This window comes from Scylla paramamosain, chromosome 22 (genome assembly GCF_035594125.1).
Source record: "Scylla paramamosain isolate STU-SP2022 chromosome 22, ASM3559412v1, whole genome shotgun sequence".
Classification (NCBI taxonomy): Eukaryota; Metazoa; Arthropoda; class Malacostraca; order Decapoda; family Portunidae; genus Scylla; species Scylla paramamosain.
This window is the reverse complement of record NC_087172.1, coordinates 20,914,930-20,931,301: the sequence shown is the minus strand read 5'-3', so window position 1 is coordinate 20,931,301 and position 16,372 is coordinate 20,914,930. Positions and strand designations below refer to the sequence as shown.

The 16,372-nt window shown below is 43.3% G+C and overlaps 1 long non-coding RNA gene across 2 annotated transcripts in view; it reads left to right on the top strand.

Moving 5' to 3' along the window:
* The first annotated feature begins 1,119 nt into the window (after positions 1-1,119).
* Positions 1,120-16,372, top strand: part of LOC135111781 (uncharacterized) — a 26,749-nt gene continuing 11,496 nt past the window's right edge. The window contains exons 1-3 of one of the 2 annotated variants that reach the window (XR_010273908.1): positions 1,120-1,399; positions 1,593-1,684; positions 1,865-2,095. This is a non-coding gene — a long non-coding RNA (uncharacterized LOC135111781). The remainder of the gene's footprint in view (positions 1,400-1,592; positions 1,685-1,864; positions 2,096-16,372) is intronic. The other variant, XR_010273907.1, reaches the window with a different exon arrangement.

Sequence of the window (16,372 nt, the reverse complement as noted above, 5' to 3'; positions counted from 1 at the left end):
AATAACTCTGACGGTCAAGTTCTTGCTTTTCTACCTCATGTTCCTTCCATTCACATTTATCTATTTTTTATAATAAATGTATAAAAATTTCAATAAATGTATATATATAAATGGTAATTACTTTTAAATAGATATAAGTAAATGTAAAATGTTTTATCTAAGCCGTAATAAATAAATAAAACAGGTGGATCGCATACCAAAACAGAATTTGACTCTTGTAGATCACGTTGGCTGTGTAGATCACGTGCCAAAGTAGCGCCCCTAAACCTGAGCTGACCTAACGTAGCCTGAGCCAACGCATGTGCAAGAGTGATTTGCAAGAGTCATTGTTTAAAGCGTTTATGTCAAGTGTTGCCTTTCACAATTACTTTCCTTTTCTTTTCCATTCTTCACATTCGGCATCAACTATATAATGATCGAAGTGAACGGCTGGCACTGTCACGACTTAAAACCAATCTGGAATACCACGCTGTACTCTCTCTCTCTCTCTCTCTCTCTCTCTCTCTCTCTCTCTCTCTCTCTCTCTCTCTCTCTCTCTCTAACAGTATGCCACGCTTCACGACCCTGTCACCTTATTCCTTATGTCAAATTTGTTTTCTCTACATGCCTAACTTTTAAATTACCGTCACTTTGCTTCTCGGGATTCAGTGCGAGGCTAAGATGGCATTTGGCAGCGTTTTGTGGAAGTTCCTGAGGTGCCAAGGGTGTTATCATAATAGTATCCAGCGGTAGTCTGACAAGGACACTGCACCATCCTGCTTTGACGCACAAACAGTACTCATGAAATCTAATCAGCTCATCTAACCAAACTTAACCTAATCTAGCTTAACCTAACCTATCCTCACCTAACCAAACTTAACCTATCCTAGCTTAACCTAATCTTGCTTAACTTAATCTATCCTCACCTAACCAAACTTAACTTATCGCAGCTTAACCTAATCTTGCTTAACTTAATCTATCCTCATCTCACCTAACCTAACCCAGCTTAACCTAACCTAAGCTACCTTGTGGGGTCACTTGGAGGCGACCAATAAAATCTCTCTGCCCTTTGAAAAAAGTCCTCCCGAGAGTGGCAAGCCTTTCAACACACAGACACCGAAGTGTTTGTATCATCAGTCTGATGATAATTTGAATATAAATTTTATTTATTTGTTTATTTCTAAATTAGTTCGTGTATCAGTGTATTTATGTAGACGAGGATTAAGCTCTGTACAAGGTGCGCAAGCCGCACGTCTTTGTGACGTGGCAGTGGGGAGGTGAGGTGAGGTGGCAGCAGGGTGATGAGGTGGCGACGAACGGTCAGACAGGGTTAGTTGCTGTCCGCCCTAACCTGAAGTGTGTTGTGATGGATCACTGGATGTAATATTTATTCAAGATTTGGGATTATTCTATTATGCTGGTATGTATGGCTATGTTTGGTTATAATAGTACTGTGTGGTGGTTTATCAGCTGGTGTTCACGTAAAACATTTGTGATGTTCATCGACAAAATGTTTGTATTAGTGATGATCTTTTATGATTACAGTGTTAATGTGATTGTGCGGTCGGCTATTAAGATTGATAGTTACTCAGGGAATATTTCGTGTATTACAGTTTATGAATCCAACTACTCGTTCGGAAAGTTCATGGAGGCAATCCATATGCGGCTGGAGCTACCGTTGTGAGTTATAATTCTAATGATTATTGTAAGGGAAAATCAATGTAGTTGATTGGTTATATGATTGATTTTAATTGTACTTAGCATATGGTGAATTCTACATACATCCATTCTCAATTTTCATATTGATCTACTTATTAATGATGCTTGGGTACTTAAGACGAAAAAAAAAAAAACTGAGATGTGTTTATTGTAATGATTTTGACAGGTCCAAACGCTTGTAATAAAGAAGTTATGGCAGTGTTCAAGCTGTGTTAATGGATGCCTCTATACATTTGGACAACGCTCTAGGATGGCAGAAGTGGATTCAGGGAAGATGGAGGAACTCGAGATACAACGAGGCACCACCAAGAGAAAGTTTACCAGGAAGAGCAACATTTTCAAGGAAAGTGTACTGCAAGAGGATCCTATACCAGTGCTACAACACAATTATGATGAGGTTAGTCATGTGTATAAGGAAGTCGAAAGTGCCCATGAAGCGTATACAGACTTTTTGAGTGTAACTGGTGCTGAGGACAAGGTTTTAGAGTGTAACTGGTGCTGAGGACAAGGTTTTAGATGAAGAGGATCACATATTATGTCACATATTATTGGTTAAAAATCTGGACCAGTTATCAAAGGTAAATAATGCGGGTGAAAAAAAGGTGAAAGTTAAAGCGTTGGAACCTCCTATATTTGATGGTGACGTACGCAAATACCCAACATTCAAGGCAGGTTTTGAAAGGTTAATGAAAGATTCGTTCGGGAAAGATCCATTCGCTTTGAAACAATGTTTGACAGGTGAAGCACTTAAAACTGTCAAAAGTGTAGAAACTGACTATGATGAAATGTTTGAGAGACTTGTTTGAGAGACTTAATGAAAGGTATGGTAACAGTAGGAAAATTGTTGATGTAGTTCTCTGTGATCTTAAGACATTAAGAAAACTTGCTGATGGAGATACCAAAGGATTTGTGAAAATGGTCGAAAAAGTGGAAAGATGTTGGCTAGATCTGAAAAAGATGAACCTAACAGCTGAAATGAAGACCTAACAGCTGAAATGAAGACAAGTAACACAGTGAATCATATCGAAAAAATTTTGCCTATGACACAAAAACGGGAATGGGTCATACTAGCTGAAAGCGTCACTGACTCTGATCAGATTTTTGATGAGCTGCTTAAATTCTTACTAAGAGAGAAGAGAGTACTTGAATATATGGATTCCAGTATACGAGTGACAGGAAATGTAGACAAATGTAATGTGCTTAATGTTGCAGGATCGCTTACTCCAGATTTTGGAGTGCGGGATGATTCAGGTGACATAATGGAAGCTATAAAAAGGCTTCAAGAAAACCAAGAATATCAGAGTAAGAAATTAGAGCAATGTATGACCAACTTAGCCAACATTGTGACGAGCATAACGAATAGTGGTAGTCAAAATTCGCATGCAGGAGACAAAATTAGGTATAACTGTTGGTTTCATGGTACTGATAATCATGATATCCTGGAGTGCATGACATTTCAAAGGATGGATAATTATGGGAAGATTGATGCTCTGCGGAAGAATGGTATCTGTTTCAACTGCCTCAGAGGAGTTCATGTAACAAGTCAATGTAACTTGAAAAGAACATGTGATGTTAAAGGGAACAATAACATCCGCTGTAGCAGACCTCATCACAACATGTTGCATCAAGCTCACGTAGAGGGAATTATGTTTCACAGCACAAGTCAAAGGAAAAATACACCATTGATAAGAAAGACACTGTTAATGATCAGTAAAATATTCAGTCAGGGACGACCTGTAACGACACTCTGGGATTAAGGGTCAAATATAACTATCATAACGCATGCGCTTGCTTCAAAATTTGGATTAGAGAGCAGAGACATAGATCCATCAATGACAAAAGTGGGCAATATAACAGAAAAATTCCCTATCAAAGAATACATGCTCCCTCTCACAGATAAGGATGGAAACGAATTGTTCATAAGAGCAGTAGGAATGAAAGAAATATCTTCTAACCTAGTGGAAGTGGACGTCTCTGATGTTGTCAGTCTGTTTGAAGAGCACAAGATATCACATTGTGACAATGAAAGACCCAGTGGAAGTATTGATCTACTTGTAGGTGCTGACAATTGCGAACTATTGCCCACTGTTGTAGGAGTAAATGGCAAATTGCAGTTAATGCAGAATCGGTTCGGATTTTGTATCAGAGGATCTCACCCTCGTATTAAATCCCGTGGTAACAGTAATAGCCACGTTAGTGTCAGAGTAAATCATTTGGCTAACTTTTCTCATATCAATGATATATTGGTGGAATCTAAATCCAGCATTAAAGCGAGTCTTGACAATTTCTTTGATGTAGACAATCTAGGAACTCATTGTATTCCCAAATGTGGTAATTGTAAGTGTGGCAAATGTGTTACTGGAAATAATGATTACACTATAAAGGAAGAAAAGGAATTAGCCATCATAGAAAAGGGATTACATTATGATGAAGTAAACTGCCAGTGGACGGTGGAGTATCCCTGGATAAAAGACCCAAGACTTTTGCCTAATAGTATTTCAGTAGCTATTGCTAGGATGAAATCCACAGAGAAAAGACTTGCTAAATTAGGCCCTAATTATTCCAAATCTTATCAGGATCAAATAGAGGACATGGTCATCAGAAATGTATGCAGGAAATTATCAGAAACAGAACTGCAAACTTATAATGGTCCTATTCACTACGTGCAGTATCATGAGGTCCATAAACCTGATTCACTATCAACACCTCTCAGAATTGTTTTTAATTCATCAGCATCATATATGGGTCATGTCTTGAACGACTACTGGTGTAAAGGTCCGTATGGGTCATGTCTTGAACGACTACTGGTGTAAAGGTCCGAATGTCTTGAATGATCAGTTGGCTGTTTTATCTAGATCTCGTCAAAGAGAGATTTCAATTGTCGGTGACATCAGCAAAATGTACCACATTATCAAACTCAGTTTATTAGATCAACACGCTCACAGGTTCGTCTGGAGAGATACGAGACTAAAAGATGTACCCGACCATTATGCTCTTACAGCTGTAGCGTTCGGCGATAAACCAAGTGGAATTATAGCAATGTTGGCTTTGAAACATACTGCTGAAATTCATGTAAACAACTATCCTAAAATAGCGGATATGATTATCAATAACACCTATGTAGATGAGATATTATATTCCACAGACACGAAGGCTGAAGCTTATGATTTGATAAAGAATGCTGAGAAAGTGTTGTCATCTGGAAGCTTCAAGATAAAGCACTGGAGTTTCTAGTATAAATACTGCATTTAGTAATGTCAATCTACATTCCACTGATAAAGAAAAAAATTCTAGGATTGATTTGGAATCCAAAGGAAGATGACTTCACATACAAGGTTAGGGTAAATTTTTCTGAAAAGCAACGTAAAGTTCACATATAAGGTTAGGGTAAATTTTTCTGAAAAGCAACGTAAAGTTCACATATTGCCTGACCTGACTAGAGGAGACATTACAGCCAAGCTTCCAAATGTACTGACTAAGAGAATAATAATGAGTCAGATTGCTTCAGTTTATGATCCACTAGGACTAATTACACCTTTCACATTAAAAGCTAAATTACTGATGAGGAAAGTGGTGACTCAAAGCGGTAATTCTACCCTAGGTGACGAGGTGAAGTGCAGGGGGTGGAATAACCCACTATCAAATGATGAAAGAGAAGCATGGAAGTCCTTCTTCATAGAGCTTTATGATTTAGAAACCATTTTCTCTAAGAGATGTCTAAGACCTGCATCTGCTATAGGAAACCAAATACTTGTTGTATTTTCTGATGGTAGCACTCAAGCATATGGTACTTGTGCATACATTCGGTGGAAACTGGGATCTGGCAATTATGAGGCAAATCTCATTGCAGCTAAAGGTAGGATAGCTCCTTCCAGGCAACTAACGGTTCCAAGACTGGAATTATGTGGAGCTGTTTTAGCATGTAGACTAAGGGAGGTAATTGTTAAAGAATTTAACTGGACATTTGATTGTTGTTCACATTGTAGACTCTGCTATTGTGAGGGCACAAATACATAAAGAATCATATGGATTCAATACCTTTGTTGCAATAAGAATTGCAGAGATTGACAAAATCAAATCCGAATGAGTGGTGGTAATAATAATAATAATAATAATATAATAATAATAATAATAATAAACGGTTTATTATTTAGGCAGTTAACAAACTGAAAATGTACATAGGGGGTGGGGAAAAACTTAACATTAATTCTAAAGGTAAGTCTAATCTAGGAGGGAAATACTATTGATTGATGGCTCGCACCATGGTGGGAATCGCACTGAGTCTGTACCGGTCCGTGCGCGGCGCCTTTAGGGGCGTTATCTTGTTGTGGTGTCTGGTGGCACGGACCAGGCGAGGCGCGTCAGGCGGCAGCATGTTTGAGACGTGGATGATGCAGTAGTCCCCTTCCAAACTTCTCCAGAGCCTCTCGGTGCCTGGTGGATAGTCTGGACAGACTCAGGGTGGTCAGGGCTTCTTCGTAGGTGGTGTATGCAGGGCCAAGGATGACCCTGCACGCCCTTTTCTGCACACTCTCTAGCTGTAGCTGTTGAGTGTGTGTGAGGGAGGAGGACCACGCTGGGGAGGCGTACATAAGTTTGGGGAGGATGAAGGTGAGGTACACCCCCCTTAACTCATCTGTCGGCGTCCCCAGCGACCTGAGTCTGCGCAGCATGTACAGCCTGTAGCTAGCTGATCTTACGGTGCTGGCGACATGCTGCTTCCAGGTCAGCTGGTCGTCCACCGTGACTCCGAGAAGCTTGGCACATTGGACCACCTGGAGGGGGTGAAGGCCCACTGTGAGCTGGGGAGAGGGCACTGGTACAGAGGAGGTACAAAAATGCATCACCACAGTTTTGCTGTGGTTGATGGTCATCCTGCTCTCCTCCGTCCACGTCTGCAGTCGCTCCAGAATTGCTTGCAGTGGCGAGTAGTCCGGGTTCTTGGTGGAAACTGGGACGCCCACGGTGCAGTCGTCCACATACTTCCAGCGATGGGGGGTGTCAGTGAGGGCGTCGTTAATGAGGAGGAGGAAGCATAGAGGACCCATCTTGGTCCCCTGGGGGACCCCACATGTCAGCTGTTGGAAATTAGAGACGGAGCCCTGATAGCGAACGGCCTGACGCCTCACTGTGAGGAAGTCGGCTAGCCACTCTATCAGGTTAGGAGGGAGACCCAGACTTACTGCCTTGCTGATGACAACAGTGTGATCAACAAGATCAAAGGCTTTTTTGAAGTCCACAAAAGCAACAGCTAGAGAGGTGTTTCGCTTGTCCAGGTGGCTGTGGATGAATTCAAGGAAGCTGGTCAGGTAATGGGAGGTGGAGGTGGCTTTAATATTTCCAAATTGTCTGATATCCACGGTATTACAAATTTTGGTGTAGGCCCAGTCATATACAAAATCTTCACAAATAAGGCTAGGGATGGGGGTGATAGAGACTGGCCTGAGGTCAATGAGTGACTGTGGACTGGAAGTTTTGGGAATGGGGGTGACGTAAGATGTCTTCCAGTCCACGGGGCAAGAGTGTTGGGAGAGTGAGGCGTTTATTATGGAGCATAGCGGTGTTGCTAGCTCTACAGCAAATTCCTTGTAAATTTTTATAGGAAGGTCAGTGGGTGTGGTGGATCTTGGTTTGAATTTGAGTATTCTCTTAAAAACATCCACCGCCTGGACACTGGGAGGATGGGAGGAAGCGGGAAGATAGGCTGGAAGCGGAGTGGTGTGGAGGGCAGGAAAGGTTTGACAGATAGCGGCAAAGTGATCGTTCATCTCCTGAGCCGCGAGATTAGCAGGAAGGTGTGAGGTGCAAGGAAGAGATGAAGTGTGCTTTTGTAGGCCACACAAAGCTTTGATCTTAGTGTACCACTGTCTGTTGTTGGTCAGCTTGAGGTGGTGTATCTTGTCTGGGTAATAGTTTGCCTTTGCATTCTTAATCTCCCTGATTACTTTGTTTCTTAGTTTCCTGTATAGGACCAGGCAGGAGTGGAACGGCCAGGTCCGCTGACGCATGAGTCTTTTAATGCGGGGCGTCATCCAGGGAGCATCAGACGGGTGCGTTGTGACGCTCTTGGCTGGGAAGTAGCGGTGGAAGGTTTCTGTGGTGGTGGCGACGGTGCGTTGTGACGCTCTTAGCTGGGAAGTAGCGATGGAAGGTTTCTGTGGTGGTGGCGACGTAATTTTGCCATTTTATGTGGACGTCCTCCACATCCAGCACCTCGGTCCACGGGTATTGTGTCACCCACTGCCCAAACTCCCTCATGCCTGAGTCAGGCATGGGGCGGTGGGTCCTGGTGACAGCTAACCGGGGGGTCAAGGTGGTGGGTGTGGGTGTCCACAGTATGGAGAGGTGGGTGCTCCGTCCCATGGGAGGCAACGGCTTGGGGGGCGAGTACTGCTGGCCCAGGTCTATCAGTATAAGGTCGAGGATGGCTTGCTGGTGGGTGGTAAAGTCCACGACCTGGGTGAGGTGTAGCTGGTGTAGGATATCGTTGATATCTAATCTGTTAAAGTCCCCACAGATGACCAGCTTGGCAGCAGGATACCTCACCCTCAGGGCATCAGCAGTGTAGATGATGTGAGCGGTGAGTAACTGTGCTGTGGCGGCTCGTGGGGGGTGGTACAAGACGCAAACGATGATGGAGGCCGTGTTGCTGGGATGGGAGGGGGGCGTGACTCTCACCCACAGGGCCTCCACACCGGCAGGAATGTCGACAGGGAGGTGTGAGGGGCTGAGGGCAGAGCGGCAGAAAACGGCCACTCCCCCCCCACCCCCGCGCCCTGACCTGAGGTGATGGTAGAGCTGGTAGTCCTGCATCGTGCACACTTCAGGAACAATCTGCCACGCCTCAGTAACCGCCACAATGTCCGCACAAGTAGATCTCACCATCACAATCAACTCGTCCATCTTGTTGGCCAGAGACGTCGCATTAAATAAGAGGAGGGAGGGAAGACTATACCACACGCGCGGCACTTCAAAGTGTTTGTATTCCCTCTTCTCCACCCTGCTGTTTTCTCTGGCACTGGAGGTCACTACCTTGATGGGATGCACCACACTTTTGCCTCCTCTCGATCCTCGGTTCCGGAATAGTTTCAAGGACTTAAGGCACTGTATCACGTTGGGTGGCGGGTACCAGGATCCTCGCCTACGACGCAGGAGGTAGTTGCGTTCGTACGTTTGCACTGAAGCACACATTTTTCTTTATGTATCGACACGCACTCTCTACAAGTGTTCACAAAAACAACAATCCCACCAGGTCGAGCCTAAAACTAAAAGTTGAAAACAGAAAAAAAAAAAAAAAACAAGTCACTATCACTAGGGGATGGGGAAGGCTAACAAGCTGACCGAGGCTGCTCGAGAGCGCCTAAGGTCACACGTCCTGCCCGTGTGAGGTCAAGACGGTGGGTTAAATCAAAGGATAACCCTGCTGATCTAACTATAAGGCCCTCTCCCCCTACTTGCTTAGGAAAGGGGTCAGTATGGCAAAATGGTCCAGACTACTTAAGACATGAAATGAAAAGTTGGCCCATTAGTAAATCACTTAGCGAAGACCCTCTCCCCCTACTTGCTTAGAAAAGGGGTCAGTATGGCAAAATGGTCCAGACTACTTAAGACATGAAATGAAAAGAAGATGGCCCATTAGTAAATCACTTAGTGAAGACTCTTTGCCTGATAGTGGGCGTGACTCTCTTGTGTAACTTAACAAAAAAATCTCCAGATCTGAACCTTAGTATAATGAAACAAAAAAAATTTCTAAATCTGAACCTTAGTATAATGAACATAGAAAAATACAGTAGTTATAACAAACTTATTAGAGTAACCACCAAGGTATTCGCGGTGTTCAGAGAAAAATCCTTCAAAGCCATATTTACCAATCCATCTGCTGAGATGCTAAATCTCGCTGAAACATCATGGGTTAAGGAAGTACAAAGGGATATTCCCTCTGACTGGAATACCAGATACCAAAGATTAGGTCCTAGCATAAATGATGAAGGTATTATTGTAGTTGGGGAGAGAATATCGAAATGGCTCTAAGATAACTGGAACTGTAATAGCTTTACCCTTCTTATTTGTAAGCATCCATTTTCCAAGTTATATATTAAGCATTTACATAACATTGATCATACTGGAACTGATGTGACTTTGGCCAAACTGCAAAGTAAATACTGAATTCCTGGTGTTCGTAAAGAAATAAAAATCTATCAAATAAATGTGTGAAGTGCAGAAAGTGGAACAAGATCTGTGAAATTCAGAAAATGGGTCAATTGATACCAGAAAGACTGAAGCCTTCTCCTCCATTTTACCACACAACCCTTGATCTGTTTGGTCCCTTTTGTGTTAAAGAGAGAGTCAAGCGTAGAACAAAGCGCAAAGTATATGGAGTAATATTCAACTGTCTTGTGTGCCGAGCAGTTCACGTTGACTTGACTGAAGGTTACAGTACAGAGGATTTTCTAACCACTTTCAAAAGATTTGTAGCTCTGAGAAGATTTCCCAAAATGATACATTCTGATGGAGGAAGCCAACTGGTTGTAGCTAATAAGAAACTTAGACAAATGGTGAGCACTTGGAATATATCAGATATTTTGCAGTTTGGATCAAATCAAGGTATGACTTGGTCCTTTAACAAAGCTGCTAATGCCCCTTGGCAAAATGGATGTAGCGAGGCTCTAATAAAGGTGATAAAAAGATCCATCACGATGGCGGTTGGAGACAGCACCCTAACGTTCGGAGAACTACAGACTGCATTGTTTGAAGTAGCTAAACTTACCAATGAGAGACCAATTGGTATTAAGCCCGAAACTGACTTGGACCTTGGAAGTTATTTGTGTCCCAATGATCTTATTCTTGGAAGGACAAGCATTAAAGTTCCCAGTGGAACGTGGACTAATACTATTGACCCAAAACCTAGATTAAAGTTTATCCAGAATATTGTGTCATACTTTTGGAGGAGGTGGCAACGTGATTACTTTCCTACTCTCGTAGTCAGACAGAAATGGCACGTATCTAAAAGAAATGTTGTATCTGGAGATATTGTTCTGTTACAAGATAGTAATGCAGTAGTGGGAAAATGGAAACTGGCTCAAATAGCAGAGGCAACTCAGAGTCAGGATGGTAAAGTAAGGAACGTGACTGTAAGATACAAAAATCCTAAACCTGGCATGAAATATGATGGTGAACCTGATATGATGGTAAAGAGGTCCGTTCATAAATTAGTAGTTCTACTCCCTGTTGAGGAACAATGTACATAGGCATTTCTTTGCTTGTGGGGTGGAGTGTATCATCAGTCTGATGATAATTTAAAAGTAAATTTTATTTATTTTTTTATTTCTAAATTAGTTCGTGTATCAGTGTATTTATGTAGACGAGGATTAAGCTCTGTACAAGGTGCGCAAGCCGCACGTCTTTGTGACGTGGCAGTGGGGAGGTGAGGTGAGGTGGCGACGAACGGTCAGCCAGGGTTAGTTGCTGTCCGCCCCTACCTGAAGTGTGTTGTGATGGATCACTGGATGGAATATTTATTCAAGATTTGGGATTATTCTATTATGCTGGTATGTATGGCTATGTTTGGTTATAATAGTACTGTGTGGTGGTTTATCAGCTGGTGTTCACGTAAAACATTTGTGATGTTTTTTCGACAAAATGTTTGTATTAGTGATGATCTTTTATGATTACAGTGTTAATGTGATTGTGCGGTCGGCTATTAAGATTGATAGTTACTCAGGGAATAGTTCATGTATTACAGTTTATGAATCCAACTACTCGTTCGGAAAGTTCATGGAGGCAATCCATATGCGGCTGGAGCTACCGTTGTGAGTTATAATTCTAATGATTATTATAAGTGAAAATCAATGTGGTTATATGATTGATTTTAATTGTACTTAGCATATGGTGAATTCTACGTACATCCATTCTCAATTTTCATATTGATCTACTTATTAATGATGCTTGGGTACTTAAAATGAGAGAAAAAAAAAACAGATGTTTATTGTAATGATTTTGACAGGTCCAAAGGCTTGTAATAAAGAAGTTATGGCAGTGTTCAAGCTATGTTAATGGATGCCTCTATACAGTGTTGGTCTGGCAATGTGTTGGTGTGACCTGTGGTGCAATTGTATGTGCCAACAGGATTACTATCCACATGTTTCATAGTGTTTGGCACGGCAGCCTTGCGTCACAGGGCGGAGGGCAGGACACGGGACTGCGGGCCTCGGGAGGACTTTGTTAACATTCCAGTCTGATTTACACACACACACACACACACACTTTGCTATTATTCTATTTCTCCTTAACTTGCTACTGTTGTTATTATAAGGAAGAAAAGTAAAGCTACTGATATTATTATAAGGAAAAAAAAAGTAAAACAAAATAGAAAAAGAGAAGACAACAACAACAAAATGCCAGGGGCCAAACAACAAAAAACAAACAAAAACAATGGAGGAAATATGCACAAAAAAAAAAGTGGATAAAAATATAATGCACTTCTCGTTACTCCATCCTCCTCCTCCTCCTCCTGTTTTCCCTGCCACGTCCCCTTAGCTCACCAGTCACGCCGCCTCTCTGGTGCAGTGGTTCCCAGACTGGCGATACACTAACATCTGTGGGTAACTCAACATTTATTTGTCTAATGTAATGAAGGGCGACAAAAACCACCACCACCATCAGTGAAAGTATAGCAAGCACACACACACAACATGATGAGTTTCCTCTGCGTTTCCTCTGGCTACACTCGCTCCTTCCAACACTACGCTGTGTAACCCTTCCCTCTCCCTCTCTCTGCTTCCCTCCCCCTCTCCGTACTCTCCCTCTCTACTCCCCAAACCGCTGTTCTAGACGGGGTGGAATCAAAAGCTTTTCGTCTCAACTCCTCTCCTCTAACTGACTGTCTTCAGCCTCTCTCATCGCCGCAATGTTGCATCTCTAGCTGTCTTCTACCGCTATTTTCATGCTAACTACTCTTCTGATCTTGCAAACTGCATGCCTTCCTTCTCCCACGGCCCCGCTGCACAAGACTTTCTTCTTTCTCTCAACTCTATTCTGTCCACCTCTCTAATGCAAGAGTTAACCAGTATTCTCAATCGTTGACCCCTTTCTCTGGTAAACTCTGGAACTCCCTGCCTGCTTCTATATTTCCACCTTCCTATGACTTTAATTCCTTCAAGAGGGAGGTTTCAAGACACTTATCCTTCAATTTTTGACTACTACTTTGGACCCTTTTCTGCGACTGGCATCTCAATGGGCCTTTTTTTGTGTGTGTTTTTTATTGGATTTTTGTTGCCCTTGGCCAGTGTCCCTCCTATATAAAAAAATTTTAAAAAAAATCAGACATGAGTTTTCTCTGCGTTTCCTGTGGCTACACTCGCTCCCTCCAACACTCCGCTGTCAGTAGGCTTTATGCAGGACTGCCACGTGTAATCCTGATGGCTTGCCGCGCCTTTCCTGGTTTTCTTATGTTCTTATTGCCAGTCTGTCACCATCCTTCACCTTCAACAAGACCACCACGCGTAAAAATACCATTCACTATCATACACGCGGCCCATGTGATGGTACGGGCTAGCGCTAACATCAGAGAGGTGGATACAACAGGAGTGAGAGAAAGCAGAAAGCCTTGTGCAGTGAGACTGTGGGAGGGAGGAGGGGAATTGTGCAGCTAGCAACACTAGAGGAGCAGTGAGCGTGAAAGTAACAATGAGAGAGAGAGAGAGAGAGAGAGATTGTTGTCGGTATTTGTTTTCTCTCTTTTTTCTCTTCCTCCTTTCCCTCTTTTTCCAACTACTTCTCTTCCAGCTCATACTCCTTCTTCCTCCTCCTCCTCTCTCTCTTCCTCCCCTTCTTCCTTTTCATCTTCTTCCTGCTCTTTCCCTTTTCCTCTCCTTCTCCTACTCCTCCTCTGGTACTGCTGGATTCATGAATTGCTTGTTTCATATTTTTTTCTCCTCTCCCTCCTCCTCCTCCTCCTCCTCCTCCTCCTCCTCCTCTTCCTCCTCCTCCTTCTCTTTCTTTCCCTTTCTTCATACTCATCTTTCTCCTCCTCCTGAGCCTCCTTTTCCTTCTCCTCGTCCTGCTTCTCCTCCTCCTTTTCTTTCTCCTCGTCAGAGAGAGAGAGAGAGAGAGAGAGAGAGAGAGAGAGATTGATGAGAAGAATTCCTTTTGATTCCGCCGTGTTCAAAAGAGAAGTTTTCGGTTGTGGTTCCTGACGGTTTCTCAGTGGAAGAGGTATCGTTCTATCCTAACCCCTAGTCACCACTCAGAGACACACACACACACACACACACTAAAATCATCTTGGTGCCTCGGCTACACCGTCACGCCACGAAGACTTGGCCCACGCACCAATCACTCCCAAAGCCAAACACACCAGCTATACCACCACAACCTGGAGGCTGGGAAGATCTACAGACAGCAGAGGGAAGCTGAGGGTGACTGGGACTACAGGGCAGAATAATGTGTTGCTACGAGTACTGTTTGCCTCTGGGAGTCCATAGACTTGCCCTCTTGGCTAACAATACAGAGGAGGAAACGTTGCATTAAGCTGCCTTGCGTTTATCCAGCTAACGTTCCGCCTGGTGTGTCTGGTATCCTGCCCTCTGTAAGCGTATTCATCCTTATGTCCTACCCGCCGAAGTGACAACCAGTGTGTGATCAGCCTTCAAGGTGGGTAGGTGCTCGTCCGTCCTCTCTCGCCTCGCATCTCCCGATAATGATTCTAACAGCACTAAAAGCCATTACATTTTTTATAAGCATCGACAACAAAAAAAAAAAAAAAAAAAAGGGGAATTAAAATAATAGATTAGTAGTTTCTAGTCAGTATAATGCTTGGAGGTGGCCGTAGAAACGAGACTGAAGTTGTTGAATTTACACTGCTTAGAGAGACGTAGGTTAAGAGGGGACCTGATAGAAGTCTTTAAGTGGTATAGGTGACATAACAAGGGGGACGCAAACAACATTCTCAGGATCAGTAATCAGGATAGAACAAACAATAATGGATTTAAGCTTGCAAAATTTAGGTTTAAGAAAAAGATAGGAAGGAATTGGTTTTCAAATAGAGTGGTGGATGAATGGAACGGCCTCAGTAATTAGGTTGTTAGTGCTGAGTCATGAGAGAGCTTTAAAAGAAGATTAGACAAGTTTAGGTGCAAACAGGCAAGTGTTTCGTACAGGGAGTGTCACGTGTAGGCCTGGCGGCTTCCTGCACCAACCCTTGTGTTCTTGTGTTCTTATGTTCTAGAGCAACAAAAAATGCCTCAGTGAGTTTAGTAATTAAGGAAAAACGTGCCAAATAACAAGGAAAGAGAGAAACATCCTTCTTGTTGTCTAGAGTGTATTGTTTACATTACTGTCTTAATTGTACCAGCATTATTCATCATTCAGGTGGCATTCGCTGTGTCGCGAGTCTTCCCTTCAGATCGCCGCTCCCTGCTGTGGTTTGACGCTTCCTAACTGTCTATCTTATTTTTTCTGTCACTTCTGATTGTCATTTCTAATTTTTCGTTTTTTTTTTTCCTTCAACCAAAAATTAAACATTTCTTTCATCTATTCAAGTTTTATATCGCCAACCGGAAATTTATCGATTGTGTTTCCTTGTTTTCGTAATCCTGTTGCAGTTCCACCTCTCTCTCTCTCTCTCTCTCTCTCTCTCTCTCTCTCTCTCTCTCTCTCTCTCTCTCTCTCTCTCTCTCTCTCTCTCTCTCTCTCTCTCTCTCTCTCTCCTTCCTGTAGGCAAAGCATCGCTCCAGTAAAGATTGTTGCAGTGTATTACCTCACCGCTGTGAGGTAATACACTGACGGGCTGTTTATAACCTCGGGCAGGGCGCCACCATCACCAGGCGAGGAAAAGAAACCGTACTGGTAATCACAGAGCACAAGATTATTTATTAAGCGCGTGACAGAAACTTGTAAGATGATCCAGTATTTTAGAAGTCACGAGCTAAGGATTCAATATACATTACAAATTTGAACAGAAATACTGCAATGTCAAGAAATGCTGGAAAGAAACAGGTAAATATAACAAACATGGAGAACACAGCACTACAGCAGCAAGCCGGCGGCAACACGTGCAGGCTGCTTCCCCGCTCAAAATGTGACTAAAGCAAAGGCCGGCAGCCTCCAGCCCGCGGTCCAGTGCTGCCGGCGAAGACCAACCGTCAAACCCGCGACCTTCTTTAGTATATTGTATTCCGGTCCACGAAACACGAAGCAGAACAAACTGAAGTACGCTAGACAATATTCACTGGTGGGACAAGTGGGCGGCTGGTGTCTGGTCACCCCGCGCAACCCGTGGGAAAGTGTCCGCCCCGCCCTGCTTGGCGCAAGCTCCAAGCACTCAGTGGTGTGTGTCGGGCATGGGCAGTTCGCGGCGGCCAGATAGCGCCGAGCCTGAGGCGTTCATTCACCCTCATGCAGACTGATGGCCGGTCATTTAGTATTTAGTACGTGGGGGGAGAGGTGAGGCAGCGTGCGGCCTGGTGTCTTTGTGTCTCCCAGCAGGCACTCCACCACGCCAGGTTGTATCGTAAGTAAATAGCATACAGTAAACATTAGCGTCGACAAAACTGCTGGTGTTGTTTTTGCTCATATCTTCCCCGTGGCTTGTGAGGAATTGCAGCCCACCACTCGACACCTTGATCCTCCTTCATCGTCTCTCCATACCAGTGGTTAAGATATTTTGTTGCTCAGC